The sequence below is a fragment of the Oryctolagus cuniculus genome, chromosome 13 (genome assembly GCF_964237555.1).
Source record: "Oryctolagus cuniculus chromosome 13, mOryCun1.1, whole genome shotgun sequence".
NCBI classification, from domain to species: Eukaryota; Metazoa; Chordata; class Mammalia; order Lagomorpha; family Leporidae; genus Oryctolagus; species Oryctolagus cuniculus.
Genome location: NC_091444.1, coordinates 35,735,086 through 35,748,037, shown reverse-complemented (window position 1 = coordinate 35,748,037; position 12,952 = coordinate 35,735,086). Strand labels below are relative to the sequence as shown.

The window sequence follows — 12,952 nt, the reverse complement described above, 5'->3', positions numbered from 1 at the left end:
GTTTGTTTACCATCCAGTAAGTGCTAAACACAAACTAATCAAAACACAAAGCAATGAGAGCTCAATGCCATGTAAATGGCTAGCCGGAGTGATCAAGGAATGCTTTTAATGGAAGTTGTATTTGATGTATGCCTGGGAGCCATTTTTCTGGGATTGTTTCCTTTTTCTACTCTTTCAAATTTTGGTCTTCTTTGATTAATGTCTATAACCAAAGTCCTATCCATGCTTCCTTGCAAGAACTCAGTGTGTGACCTTGCTAGAGAGTCCTATACTGTCTGCTTCTCGTGCACAGAATCTATTTCACAACACGCCCGGATGCCTTACTATCTTCTGAATTAGAGCCACATCCCTGCTCCATATAACCACACATTTTGTCTTCTTGCCACTTTCATGCCCTGGCTTCAAATAAGTTCTGGATTCAGCTTTGAGTCTGCTACCTTGGTGATTCTCAGCCTTTTCTTATATCTATCCACACCATACTCACACCATTGTGTTCTCCTTGCTTAATGGATCCACTCTGTTTCCCAAAGGATCCATACTGGATGGGCTGGCCTCACCTGTGTCCTAATAACCAGGGATGAAGGTGGATCCTTATCAAATGAACCTGTGTGTTCATTCGGTAATCAGTTACTTACTGATTCTTCACTATGCATTGTGATTTCAGCTAACAAGCAAGGTTCTTTCCTTTATAGAGATCATATAAGTGAAAGAAACATAATAAAAAATTAAGCTCTTAATAAATGAAATAACTTTAAAATGTTACAACACAAAAAACTGTTATGAATAAATGACAACTAATAAGAATCTCTATCAATTGAATATTGTCATTGTGCACTGTCCAAAACACTTTATATGGATTATGTCATTTAATCTTCAGAACCTTATGAAATAGAAACAATGATCCTCATTTTACAGGTGAGGAGATGAAAGTTCAAGCCAGTTAAGAAAATTCTCCCAAGCTCTCACACCTGCTCACTGTGGAGATTAGTAGCTAAGGGCAGGCAATGTTACTATAGAGCATCTCTCCCTGACCAAACAGATTAAGAAGCATTAGATGTGAGATGACACGTTGGAACTGCCTCATTGACCTCAATGAATTATGGCAGACAATACAGATGCTCTGGGCTTTTACAGTGTCAATCAGTGCCTGTCTTAGCAACTGTACCCTCAAGGTAATCTCAAAAGTTATGAACACTGAGGTTCTCATACTAATTTACTCAAACCATGTTTTTCAGGTGAGGTTAAATCTAAACCTGGCAAATCTCAAGATCTCAATGGATTCCCTTTCATCAGAATACAAGATCCTTCAAGAACAGGCCAGGAGACCACCCTTAAATGGAAGCTCCATGAGCTATATCAAGGAGGATAACTTCCTCACCCCCTCACCTTCCCAGGAGGGCTCATAAGCTTTGCTACCAGCTCTTCTTCCAGTGGTAAAAACCCAGTGTTCTCCCTGAGGTGATTTTTTAAATTTGCAAATGCTCATTATGCCAATCCTGGAAAATGCAGAGTAATGCAAAGAAAACAACTTCACTCAACGCAAATCACTCAGAAAGTCTTTATTCTCCGGCTATGTATTTCTGTACTTCATTTTTCTATATATACTTTGTGTTGTGCTCATATACTGTATATTTTAATGAACATAATAGTATGTAACCTTCTAATATACATTATCCTATATAATGGATACATAATATTCCATCATATGGACATAGCATAATTTACAGATAATTGTTACTTAGATTTTCTCAATTTTGTACTAATATAAACAATGATGAAATTGACATCTTAATGACAGATATAAAACTTTTGCTATATTTTACATTATTTTCCTAGAAAAATATTCCCATTCCCAAAGTTGGAATTATCATTTCAAAGTGTTTAAATGCAATAAATCTATTGATGCATATTCATAAAGTTCTTTCCAGGAAAGTTACACAAATTCCACAAGGTTGTATAACATTGTCAGCAAGTCTGGGTCATTGTTAACACTGGACATTGAGAGAGGGAACTAAAAATCTGTGAAAAAAGTCTCTCTTGGTTTGCAATGTTTATAGATTTAGTTTTGAAGCACCCAACACAGCAGTTTCATCTAGAGAGCCTGGAGGTGGCAAGAGAAGAGGGTTTTTCTAAATCGAGAGAGACCGACATGGAGAATGAGGTCAATCAACACAAGGAGTCTCCACAAGAAAAAGGAGGTGAACCATTGTTATTTTCAGTAATATGTTTGTCCTGAGTGAAGCCAAACAGAATCAGGCTTTGAGGTACAAAGAATCAAGCCATGCTTGGGACGCAGATCCAGCAGTGCCTGAGATTGAGCCTGTCTTCACTTCCAACCCAGCCTCCTGCTATTGCACTTAGGAGGCAGCCAATGATAGCACAAGTGCTCGAGTACTAGTCACCTGTAAGGGAAACCTGGATTGAGTTCCTGACTTCTGACTTCAGCCTGGCCTACTGTTGCAAGCATTTGGGGACTGAACCAGTGGATAGAAGACATCTCTCTTCCTCTTTTCTCTCTAGCTCTCCAAAATAATCAATAAAAATAAGTCTCTGAACTAATTTGCCTCTTTCCTCAGACTTTGTTATTTTACTTCAAGATCATTTGACTCATTCCATCAACTTGTCTTCAGCTGTTTTCCATCCATAATTCCTTCCCTAAATATGCTTCTCCTCCAAGCCCCGACCCAGGGATCTTCTCTGATTAAGCAGTAGGATGAGAATGGTCTTGGGAATAGAGGCCCTTAGTCACTGTGAAAATTTCCTTTAATGTGCTAATGCCCCACAGATCCAGGCAAGATTTAGAAAAGGCTAGAAATAGAGAGTTCTTCATTGAAACAAACATCTTTATTTATTTAGCTCTTGGCAGCAAGACAAGTTTATTTAATAATGACATAATTTATTATCAGCTTTGAGATTAAGGACACCTGAAAACATCTCTTTGGCTTGTTCTTTGAATTAGCCAAAGGCAAATCAAGGATTTTGCCAAACAAGGCAATGGAAAAAAAATCGTCTACTGGGAAATAATAAAGTTCAGATGAGTCAAATTAAAACCATTCACTGTCCTCATAAATGGTTTAGAAAATGAAATAAAATAGTTACCACTGCTTTGAGCCATGACAAGCTCTCAGAAAATTCAGAAGGCAAAATTCCAGAACCTTAATCAGTCACTAGGGGAAGCAGGGAGTACTGAAGAAACAGCAAGAATGAGCCAACCTTGAAGAGAAGCAGAGAACCTCACACCAGGACAAGAAGATACAAGATCTTCTGACTCATCTCCCCGCCTGCAGAAATAACCAAATTTTCAAAAGAAACTGAGCTCCCAACTAGTACTAGCTAGGGCACAGTCACCCTGGGACGGTCCACCAGGAGACATTTTTCTCCAGAGCAGAGCCAGTGAAGGAGGCTTTTTGATTGGGGACTGCAGGCCAGTTGTCACCAGAGCAGCCATAGCCTTGGATTGAGTTGGGTAGAGTGAAATTTTGACTTTCAGTCTACGAAGACAGATCTTATAATTATTTTTAAAAATAATTTCTAAATGAATGTTTTATGGTCAGGCACTGTGAGCTTAAACCTCAATATTTCTGATGACTGAAGGGAAAGACAAAAGGAATGTTCAAGAATTGATGGGAAAATTTCCCCTCTCACCTCTGTGACTCTGAAGGTACAAACAGGAATCCTCTGTTAGGGCAGCCTCTCTAGCTGCTTCAGTGTGTCTTCTTGGTCAATTAAATTCTCATTATCCTTGGTATTGCCACCGGGCTTCAATAAAGTAATCCAGATGCAAAGTTTTCCTATGATGAGGTTGTGTTTTGTTTAATAATGTGCTACAGAGGCAGGAGGGGCTCCAGAGAACACTCACCCCACAGTGTTAGCAGGAGGTCTGCTGTTTTGGTAGAGCACATCTGGGAACCCAATCCCCAGCGTGGTATTAAGCAGATCTGAGGAACGGAGCTGTACTGAAAGTCAGTGTTGATACAGAGGTGGAAAGACGACAGAGATTTGAACAAGCCCAGAGAGCTAACTGGGACAAGGATCAAACAAAAGAAGTCCAAGAAAATAGAAGCAATTCCTGACAGCTTGGGATATTTGACATCATGGTTGTTCTGGACTTTATCTTCTTAATTGTATTAGATTTTCATCTGAGGCAATTTGTTGGAGAATGGTAATATCTCCTCAATGCAGATGCCATTGGCTCAGAATGAATAGTAACTGAAGGCCAACGTAATGATTAAAGATAGTACTTGGCAAATCTTTGGATCATCTCTATTTAATTGGCGTCTCATTAAAATGCAGAGTGCTGCTAAAATTGGTTGTTCAGAAATCAAGAATGCTTTCCATACATTTTCATACGACATGTTTATTGTGAATAGTAATTTCATTTTTACTAATTATATCCATATCAGTATCTATTTATAACTTATCTAATGATTATTAAACTAGAATAATACTCAATTTATTTCAAAACCTTATATGAGACTTTCCACTAAATCACTCCATTCCCTCTCCAACTGGTACCTCAATCTCCCCTGGCAACCACGGTTGTAACTGCAGAACACTGGGAATTTTCTTTTAAGACAGTAAGCTTGTAATTTTGTTCTAACCTTTAATTGTACACTTCATGAATAGTATTAATTTCATCTTATAGGACATAATTATTGACTTCACTCCCAAGGCAGGATTTTGTCAAAGTCATCTGAAATACTTCGTCCAAATCCAATCAGACATAATTAACCATCATCACATTTACAACAACATGTGTATGCATATGAGGCAGAACGAATAGTGGAGGATTTAAAGTGAACAGAACTAGGTTCCAGTCACAGTTCTTTTATAACAAGGCATGAACCTTGAGGACTCATTTAACATTTTTGTGCCTCCATTTTCATATCTAAAATATGAAGATATGGCAATACCTACCTGAGAGGCTTCTTGTGCTAAATGAATGAAAGCCGACGTAGCTTACATGGCCAATGCCTGGCACACAGTCAGTCCTCCCAAGAAGCTTATTATTTTCTTTTTTTGCATTTCTCATCCCGGGTCCTGCTGGTCACTACCTTGCATTCAGCATTTTAGCCATGCCGATCCCCACAATGTCTCAGCTTTCAGATCTCTAAAGGAAATAATCACAGATCTCCTGGACTTTGTGGTATTGTTTTTCTGTTTTGGCCCCCGAGATATTTCCTGGCATCTTGTTCCACACAGAACTCTGAGGTCAGACTGGGGCAGCCTCATAGGACTGGGTCATGGTCCAGAAGACAGGGACGTGATTTGATTAAAATCAGAGGAAACCTGTTAAGTGCTGCCTATGCCACTCATTACTTCTTAAGCTTCATCTTCCCCTTCTAAATCAGAAATAGCAATGCATGTATCTAGGTGTTATTAATGAGAAAATTCATGTGAAAGTACAAAATGCTGGAGAGATATAGGTATTTATTATCACCTTCACATAATTCCTTTATTTATGGACCATGGCAGCACTTTGTTAGTTCTTTTGTATAATAAAAATATAATTATGTAATATGTTCCACATTTAGGTTATTATATGTCTAACTCAGAAATCTGTTTGTCATATGTGCCCAGTTAATTATTATTCTTTGCGAATGCAGTCCCCTGACTCTGTTCCCGCTCACCACATGTGGACAAATTGCTCTCAATATTGGTGCAGAATTCTTTCTCCCCAAACACTTACCACAAAGCACAATGTAGTACTTGCAACAATACTGCATCCTACTTTATTTGTTCTTTCCATGGACCAGATCTAGCTCTTGTTTATTGCTGCCATTCCCTATCACGATAATGTTTCAAGTACCCCTTTCCATTTCTAAATCACCTATTAACTCTATGTTAAGAGCCACATTCCTAGCTTCTTGCGGTTAAAATGATCATCTGAATAGATAACCCTACTTATCCTCTGATTCAGCTCAAACCCAATGTACCCAGGCTATGAATTTGCATATTTAACTCTCTTTTCCCCAGGGGTCAGTAATCACAGAACCTCCAGCAGATCTTGTGGGGATACTCTCTGGACCCAGAAGAGTCTCCTTATGTTACCCCAAGTTTTATGTTCAGTTGACTCAACTCAAAATCAGGCCTGCAAAAGCATTGTAATTAAAACTCTGCTTTGTCTTTTTGAATTATTTTCTATACACCTGAATCCTGAAGTTGTCATCCTTAAAATTTCACTTTTGTCATCTTGAAATATCCAGATAAGCACATTTACTGCTTCTTCCATATTCTTATTATCAATATTTGTGTTTTATGGGAATTAAGTGCTCTATCTAGGAAGGTGCAGAGCAACCAGTTCTATGAGAAGGAATCAGAAACTAAAGAAATTTCCATAAGGAGATTCCAATGAGAGTGACTGTTAGTGGAAGGAGAAAAATGGAGAAAGCTAGCCTGAAATGCTTACTCTAAAGTGTTCTTTGGATCTTTGATAACTGGGGACCAAAAGTGAGTACTCTTTTAACCATGTAATTGTTCTCCTGTTTCTCCAAATACTGATGCACTCAAAGGAGAAAAAACTAAATCTACCTATTTGATTGCTAAATCCTCAGCACTAGGCCAGCACCACAGCTCACTAGGCTAATCCTCCACCGGCGGCCACTGGGGCACCAGCACCCCAGGTTCTGGTCCCGGTTGCTCCTCTTCCAGTCCAGCTCTCTGCTGCGGCCCGGGAAGGCGGTGGAGAATGGCTCAAGTCCTTGGGCCCTGCACCTGCATGGGAGACCAGGAGGAAGCTCCTGGCTTCTGATCAGCACAGCGCCGGCCATGGTGGCCATTGCAGAGTGAACCAATGGAAGGAAGACCTTTCTCTCTGTCTCTCTCACTAACTCTGCCTGTCAAAAAAAAAAAAATCCTCAGCACTTAAGTCAGTATTTAAACATATCAAATACTCAATAAAAACTTATTAAATTAATAATTTGAAGCAATTAATCAAAGAATACATATTGTTGGGCAATTGGGAGTATGAATTTACCGGGTATTCCAAAAGGTAAATTATAATTTCCCAATCTGAGTGTTCCTCAGCTATAACAAGTATTAGCTGTGTATCCTAGGACAAGTCAGTACTGTGAGCATTCATGGCATTGGAGATAGGATGTGGACAGGTGGACTATCATCAGAAACTACATGATAACTAAATCATGATTTATGCTGGTTGCTAGAGTATCATGAATAAATGAAATAAAAGAAAAGAGAGAATTTCAGTGTGAGAGCTAAAGTACCATTCATCCTACAAAAATTAATGTTCTCAATAAAAGTAGCATAGCTGGACAACCCAACTGGTTTAATTAACAGAGTGACCCAACTATATGAAGTAATAGCATAGAAGTTGACCCTGGAATAAAAACTTCCTTTTGATACACGAGCTCACCATTTGATGCCTGTTCTTGCAGTCTTAAAAATGTTTCTGATGCCCAGAGTGGTGAATGAGTCTCTGGTAGCAGGTCTTATTTGCTTAACCTCCTAGCCTGGCATGATCCTTGTCCACTGGTATTGCTGCTTTTGTTCCTGTTCATCCTAAACTCTGTCCTTACCACCTTTTTCCATCTGTCAACTAACCTTTGCAAATGTCTCTGCAAGAAGTTGCACAGGGATCTGCTAGTGACAAATCCACATGAGATCATTGTCCAGTCTAGGGTGCAGGGGTTCTGCATACCCAGTTCAAGATCACAGATCTTGCTGACCATATTCCATACTACAAGGAGGATGCAACCATGAGGAAATTTGCCTTTACCAATAGAGATTATGACATATCTTAAGTGTGTTTTGAGATCAACGGCCATGGGGGATATTAACCAACGGGTGATCCCAGACATGAAGCGTGGAGTAGAGATAAAAAAAATTAACAAAGAGGTTGCAAAAGTTGAGAAACTCAAACCATTAGAGGTAAAGTGATGGTGCTTAGAAAACCTATCAGAATCTATCATTAATAATTTTGCCTTCATGAAGAAGTGAGAAGGAGATTACACCAGTGAGTCAACAAACACTCAGATTCTGTATCTCAGCATCTTTTCCATGGTCTGTCTCATTGGTCTAGCCACTTGCCAGTTTTTCAAGGCCAAGAAGTTGCTGAAATAACATGATTCAGTCTCCTCCCACCTTGTATCTCAGCCAACAGAATGTTTCTGGGATGTGCCTGGCTGAAGACATCCTACCAATATCAGCATCAATGCATGTTGGAGACATCTTGCCAGTGCTGATCTCTTGGTGTGGGATGACCACCTGCACCCTGCACCCAACAAGTCAATGAGGAACTCCTTTTTAACTTAGTAGGATTTGGCCTGATTTTGCAACAACAGAACTATCAGAGTCACCTATGGCAAAAAATGAGGGTTACCTAGAAAATGCAAAACACAGCATTTGTACTGAGTTTCCTCCTGTGATCTTTTGGACCCTTTTTCTATCCATCTCTCATGTGCTGACCAGTTACCTCTCTAGTTCTTTCATCAAGATTTATTTTACCCTGTGAGATTTATTTCATTCTTATTATTCTCCTTGTGAAACTATCCTTAATTTTGTGTCGGGTGAAATGGTTGTGTAACTTTTGATAATACTCCTTCATCATTTGATGCCTTTTAAAAGGGTCATGAATGTGACACCTCAGTAAAAATGAGCTTTGAACTGTAGATGGTTCTTAAAGAAAATTTCAGACAATTAAAATATTTGTGTTCAACTGCTTTAACCTTTTCTTTGTGTGTGTGTGTTGGATTCTGTATAATTTTGTCCCATGTGCAGACTCATGTGATCATACAGATTACTTTCATCACACAGATCCTTCATGTATCCCTTTCAGAGACACAGCCATCTCCCTTCCTCAAATCATCACTCCAGCCTCTAGCTACCAGAATGTTCTGGGGCCGGTGCCATAGCTCACTTGGTTAATCCTCCACCTGCGGCGCCAGCATCCTATATGGGCACCAGGTTCTAGTCCCAGTTGTTCCTCTTCCAGTCCAGCTCTCTGCTGTGGCCCAGGAGGGCAGTGGAGAATGGCCCAAGTGCTTGGGCCCCTACACCCGCATGGGAGACCAGGAAGAAGCACCTGGCTCCTGCCTTCAGATAAGTGCAGCATGCCGGCCATGGCGGCCATTTGGAGGGTGAATCAACAGAAGGAAGACCTTTCTCTCTGTCTCTCTCACTGTCTAACTCTGTCAAATAAAAAAATTAAAAATTTAAAAAGAATGTTCTATATGGAATTATATAGAATGTAACCTTTTGAGACAGATTTGTTTCATCTGGTCTAATTTCTTTGAAATCCATCCAAATTGTTTCAGGCACCAAAACTTTGTTCCTTTTTGTTACTGACTAGTATTCCAGGTATTGATGTACTATATTTTAACCATTCACCCACTAAGGGATGCATGGGTTGTTGCCCATTTTTGGCTCTTATTAATAAACGTTCAGTATACACTTGTGAAAAAAGATGTCTGTTCTGTTTTTGGCTGAGGAATTAAACCAGTCTGGCTATTGCTGCTTGACATTTAATATTTTCTATAATCTCAGCACAAAATCACCTTTATAATTTCATCAATTAATACTCTCCTACAGACATTGTGTGATTTAAACACATTAAAATACTCACTGTTCTCAAAACCGTCTTGCATTTCCTTGTCCTTATCCTTTTGAGTTGTATTTTTGCCAGGAATACCCTCATATACATGCTAACATAATCAGCTATGGTACCCCAATATATTCCCCAGGCCTAATGTAAGCCTTCTTATGAATCTTTTCATCAGATCAGCCTCAATCATACATCATCCCCTATATTTTCACATGTAAATGGGATACAGCTTTTGATGTTTATCTCAGTGTACTACACACACATGATGATTATTAACCTAGGGATCTCCTCTCCCAAATACATAATGAAGTCTGAGAACAAGACTTCCTTATTCACCTCCCTATTTACTGGAATGCTGAGACCCTTTTCTTACACTTACGGAGTTTTCAATAAAACTATCTTGAATTAATGAACAAATAATTGCACAAATGGACATATCCATACCATTTGTTGTTGTAATTATTTCTACCAGATGTTGAGGAGCAAATTTAGACCGTTACTAGAATTTCACAGATTGAAACAAACTTCAAAGTCCTTTTCAGAGGAAAATTTATGCTCAGTATCCAGACTTGCTTGTTCCTGGGAGTTTAGCCATGTAGAGCTTCTTTAACATTTCCACTTCTCTCTATTTTACTGCTGATGGTAAACATGCAAATCTTCAAAGACCTTGCCTAGGCTCTTCAGGAGATGTGCTGGTGGAGGGAGTCTGCTCCCCTATTGACCTCTTCAAGCAAGGCTGCTATACAGGGAGTGTTCCAAATGCACTGTGTGCTCTGGTAACACCCACCCCACATGTTCTACACTGATGTATGTTTATAAAGTGCTGTAAAGAATTCCGGAAAGATAATATTAGAACATTAAGTATGGGTTCTGCATTTCAGGCCACATGATGAATCAATGACAAGGTTAATTTTTTTTCAATAATGTTATTGTAAAGGGTTATCTTATTTGAAATAAAGGAGACAATATAGTTGCTTCTATTTGGAAAAATAAAACATTTTCAGTTGTTTGTTATGTTTCTTTTAATCACAGATGTGATTAGAACATAGAGGAGTGTCCATGGACAGATCCAATAAGTGATAAAGTGTAACTGCTTTTTCATTATTGCTACAAATCCAGGCTCCCACTTGTAATGGCACTACACATTCAATCAATCCCCTTATCAGGTTTCCTCATCTACATACAGATCATCTACAGTACAAGGGAACTGTTTGTTTATATGTTTTTTTGGGGGGACAGTGCTACTTGGAACAACAGCAAGACCCCTATTACTTCATCAGCAGTTACACTTGTCAGAGCAGCTCCCCTAGCAAAGCACAAGTTACAAACAGGTTTGTTTGAAAATACAGCTGACACCAAACACTGCCAGAATCCACTTGGAAAAGCCATATATACCTTCTTTTGCAGGAATCTGACCTCCCGTGCAGCCCTCTTAGCAACCCTCTCCCCTCCTCATTTCAAACCTCACTGGGGCAAGTGTGTTGGCCCTCTGCTTTCAAAGAGAGCCAGGCCATGCAAAAAATACCCAATATGTGGACTGCTGCAAGCTATTGTCCTGATTTAGAAGACTCAGGGGGAAAGCAAAAGCCATCTATAAAGGCCTTTTAATTTTTAACATAAGCTTCAGCTTGAGTTGTAAAGTATATCTCATTGGTCATCCATTCCCTAAATTCATCAGTGTGTAACTGCCACAGCTGCCCAGTCCTTGGCACCTGCAAAGGTACCCCTGAGAGGGGCTCTGCAAACTGACGGGTTTATAGGCAGCCAGCCTAATGGCCAAATTTCAAGATTTGTTTTTCAAATAAGTATAAGTTAAGAGAGAGGGGGAAAGCTTTACAATGTCAATGAGCCAGAGAACATTTCATTGGATAAGAGGAGCCTTAAAAGAAATCATTATACAGCCTCTGGTTTAGAAGTGTAGGGAGAAAGAGTTGACCTGGATTTCAACAAGGGGAAAAACAAAGGCTACAATATGTAATGACTGTCATACCTGTGTTAAAATCAAGGATTCCTTCCAGCTCTAGTGATTATTTCTAACGAAGGTCCATTTCTTAATTTAGAGACTTGTCCTTAGAAATTACTTAAGATGCCAGAAGAGTGTCTGTTCCCTTTGTTTAAGCCCCCGAGAGCCATAAAACCTAGTGAAGCATGACTGGATTACAGATCAGCAGTTATACTCTTATCCACCCTCTGCTGATACTTAATGTCTGCTATTTATGCTACACTTGTCACAGGGCAGGTGTTAGGTTGATAGAAGGACCATGGATTGATGCTGAGGCCTGGACTCTGTAGAGATGGACCTCCCTACCTTGATTGCTAGCACAGAGGAGGCATTGAGGAGGCACTTGGCACCCCCAGAACATATACAGCTTGAGACAGCACCATCCTAGCATAGTCATTCCCTCAGCACATGAAAACAGTACACAGTGTGCTGGAGTAACTTCCTTCCAAGAGTTTCTCAGGATAAGAGAACTCTGCTTTTCTCCCTGCATTTTACCCAAATGTGAATGACTTCACATACAAAGGCCCCCAAGAAGAGGTCTCGCTAGAGAATAAATTAATATGACACAAAGATTTTTTTAGTTTTCTTTTTTGTATTTTGAAATATTTGTATAGAAAACTCAGGATACAGGCGGGTAAAGCTGCCACCGGCAGTGCCAGCATGCCATATGGGTACCGGTTCAAGTCCTGGCTTACTCCACTTCCCATACAGCTCTCTGCTATGGCCTGGGAAAGCAGAAGATGGTTCAAGTCCTTGGGCCCCTGCACCCACACGGGAGACCTGAAAGAAGGTCCTGGTTCCTGGTTTTGGATCTGTCCAGCTCTGGCCATCGTAGCAATTTGGGGAGTGAACCAGCAGATGGAAGACTTTCTCTCTCTCTTTATGCTTGTTGTTCTATGTAACTCTGCCTTTCAATGTAAATAAATACATCTTTAAAAAAGAAAAGAAAACTCAGGATATAAATGGAGTCCAATGGAAAATTTAGCTACATTCCTACAGCAAAACAGGATACTTCAAAGACTTTTAGGACTTGAACTTCAAAAATTTAGGCACAAATCTAGGTTCCAAAGGAGGCTAAGTTCCAGGTGTGTATCTTAAGTTGCCACATGAGCAACATCAGTATCTCTACCATATTCAGCACATCCTTAGTACACCTCTAGTAAGTGGAAGACAGACTAAACCACATGCCATGGAAGTGTACTGCTGTGCATGTTTTAGTTGATAGCAGGGGAGAAAATCAGGGTACAGAACAGAGGGAAACAAGGTGGATGGTGTCTCATCTTCCATCTCCAATAGTCAAGTCACCCTGGGCAAATCTCTGAACCTTTTAACTTCAGTTTCTTATCTCTAAAGTGGCTTTACTGCTCCGAGGCAAAAGAAGATAATACAAG

At 39.7% G+C, this 12,952-nt stretch overlaps 1 pseudogene; it reads left to right on the top strand.

Moving 5' to 3' along the window:
• The first annotated feature begins 2,149 nt into the window (after positions 1–2,149).
• On the top strand, positions 2,150–8,079 carry LOC100338423 (transmembrane emp24 domain-containing protein 10 pseudogene; annotated as a pseudogene).
• Positions 8,080–12,952: the final 4,873 nt, after the last annotated feature.